Source organism: Nycticebus coucang, chromosome 6 (assembly GCF_027406575.1).
Source record: "Nycticebus coucang isolate mNycCou1 chromosome 6, mNycCou1.pri, whole genome shotgun sequence".
NCBI lineage: Eukaryota > Metazoa > Chordata > Mammalia > Primates > Lorisidae > Nycticebus > Nycticebus coucang.
The window spans coordinates 98,338,228-98,341,270 of record NC_069785.1 but is presented as its reverse complement, the minus strand read 5'-3'; the positions used below and the strand labels follow the sequence as shown (position 1 = coordinate 98,341,270).

Below are 3,043 nucleotides of genomic sequence, written 5' to 3'. Positions count from 1 at the left end.
ATGGGGAAGGTGAATGTGGCCAAGTTGCACTACCTGAGCCGGGATGGCTTCAGGGTTTTGACCGGTGTTAAAATGACCATGAAGAACCATGAAATAGTTCCCTGCAGTTTGATCACCTCTATAGCTGGCTGTAATAAAGTTTTAAGAGAATTAGTGAAACATAAACTCATAGCTTGGGAGCGTCCCAAGACTGTCAATAAAAGACTGTCTATTTATTGACAAATGCAGGCTATGATTATGGCTTTGAAAACACTTTGTTCCAGACAACTAGTTGAGTCTGTTGGAAACCAGATGGGTGTTGGCAAAGAATCAGATATTTACATTGTTGCAAATGAAGAAGGACAGCAATTTGCATTAACACTTCACAGACTAGGAAGAACCTCCTTTCGAAATCTAAAAAACAAGCCTCATTACCATAAACACAGGCATGATGTGTCTTAGCTTTATTTATCTTCTCTCTCTGCGGTGAAGGAATTTGCTTATATGAAGGTGTTATATGGGAGGAAATTTCCAGTTCCAAAGCTAGTTGATTACAATCGCCATGCAGTGGTCATGGAGAGCATAAATGGTTATCCTCTATGTCAGATACACCATGTTGAAGATCCTGCCTCAGTCTATGATGAAGCTATGGAACTAATTTTAAGACTTGGGAATCATGGGCTGATTCACGGAGATTTCAATGCATTCAATCGCATTTTGGATGGAAATGATCGTATCACCATGGATCGATTTCCCACAGATGATCTCAACTTCTCATCCCAGTGCTGAAGGGTATTTCGACAGAGATGTCAAGTGCATCAGAGATTTCTTCATGAAGTGTTTTGGCTATGAAAGTGAGCTTTATCCAACCTTTAGTGATGTCAGGACGGAAGGCTCTCTTGATGTGGAGGTTTCTTCCAGCAGCTACACAAAGGAGCTACAGGCTGGTGACCACCTGCTGCAGCCAGTGGGCCCAGATGAGAGGGCCACTGAGACAGAAGAGGGACCTCAGTTTTCATTTTCTAATGGAGAAGTGTCAGAAAAATCAGAGGTTTGTAGTTCCAAAGATGAAAGAGAACAGAACTGTGTGGACCAGTCGGGTGGCTACACATCATTCGAAGACCTGGAACACATCAGGGAGGACAGTTCATCAGAGCAGAGTGTTGGCGCACACCACTTTGAAATGACTGACTTCAGCCAGGTTTAGAAGAAATGGAAGGGCAGGTTGTTGACAAAAATTCCATACCTGAATTTTCTGAGGAGAAAAACAGAAATGAAAATTACCTGAGACAAGGTGGTCAGACACATCAAGGAGAAGCCTCTGCTGGCTCTGAGGAGTGTGTGGACGAATGCTCTCATCTAACTGCCTTGTGTCACTGAGTAAAGAATCCAGGCCTCTCAGAGATGAAAAGCATATGGGAGACATTAATTGGTGTAGAACAAGAACTCTGAGTATTACTTCTTCTACGGGCAGTGTTGTGAGCTGTTCAACAATTCTTCCCGAACTCGTGAAACAGAAGGTGAAACGTCATTTGACAAAACAGCAAAACTCAGCAGTCGGTGATTACAGAAAACAGAAGCAAATGGGTTTACCGAGCAATGAAGGGAAAACATGCAAAGTATTAAATCAAGTTGGAAGCAGCTAGCTTTTGGGGAGAACAATATATATTTTTGATATATTTTTAAAGTTACTCTACTCACCTTTTAAGTCACTTTTAGTCTTCTTTTGCATCAAGACCAATATATAAAAAGATGAATAAATCTGATTTCATTTATAAAAAAATGAAATGACAGTGAGTAGAAGGCATATGTTCCACTGGCTTCTGATTATGATGCTCTGTATGTTGCCAACAAAGTTGAGATCATTTAAACCAAGTCGAGGTGGCTCATTCTAAATATATAACTTTTCATCATAAAAAAACCCAAGACATTTGTTATCTTTTAATTTGCTTCCCTGAAGTTCATATCAGAAAACTTCACTATCTAAAGAAGCTCCTATTAGTAATTAAATTTATTTCCAAAAAAAAATGTTACCCTTATTTTGTAAAGACATTTTAGTTAGGTATCCAATTATAGCATGGACACTAAGTTCTCTCAGCACTCTTTATTTCCCTGTTTTCTGTACTATGCAGGCTCTAGAGATGACCTTCTCACCTTGCTTCATACTCCATAAGAAATTACAATTTGAAAATAATTTGGTTTGTACATTTGAAAAAATTTACATTTGGGATAAGTTCATTTAGCAATTTTCCTCATTTAGTCAAAAAGGATAAGTTGAGAAGTCCCCAAAGCCTTGAGGTCCACATGGTTATAAAGTTTCTGAAGGAAAACTGACTTCTTGGTTTGATTACTCCTATGAATTCTTCTTTTAATTTACTTGTGCTCTTCGAAAGTGCCCATATTTTCCGATTCAATTTGTTAAGTAATGTGTGAATAATGATAACATTTGAGTATTTTTAGATGTCTTCACCAAATAGTATTTATGAATATCCCTTTGTCCAAAACATGAACTATAAAGTGGCAATCTTCCACCTTAATGTATGAGACCTGATTACAGCCAGACTTATGTTTTTCAGTCCCATAAATTCAGTATTGATAGAATCAATTATGTAAATGTAGGCCCTTTGGCTTCAGTGAAAATGCTTTCTTCTTATCAATACTTGAACTCTGGGGTTGCCCGTAGCTCAGTGGTTAGGGCACCAGCCACATGCTCCGGGGTGGGTGGTTTGGAAGCCACCCAGGCCTGCTAAACCAAAATAATATAGCCGAGCATTGTGATGGGCACCTATCATCCCAGCTACTAGGGCAGACGAGGCAACAGAATCATTTGAGCCCAAGAGTTTGAGGTTGCTGTCATGCCACGACACTCTACCAAGAGTGACAAAGTGGGGCTGTCTCAAAATAAGAAAAAATAATACTTGAAGTCTCCTAAAGTGATGTTGGTTTAAATTTTCTCCAGTAGTTATTTAAAATTATCTTAGAGGAAATGTGCATGTGGTTATTTACATATTACTTATGGGTTATGCTGTAATTGATGGTTTCTACTGTCATTTCACAGTACTTA

At 38.9% G+C, this 3,043-nt stretch overlaps 1 pseudogene; it reads left to right on the top strand.

Annotated features, from left to right (window-relative positions):
• Window positions 1–1,496, top strand: LOC128588459 (serine/threonine-protein kinase RIO2-like; annotated as a pseudogene).
• The last annotated feature ends 1,547 nt before the right edge of the window (window positions 1,497–3,043 follow it).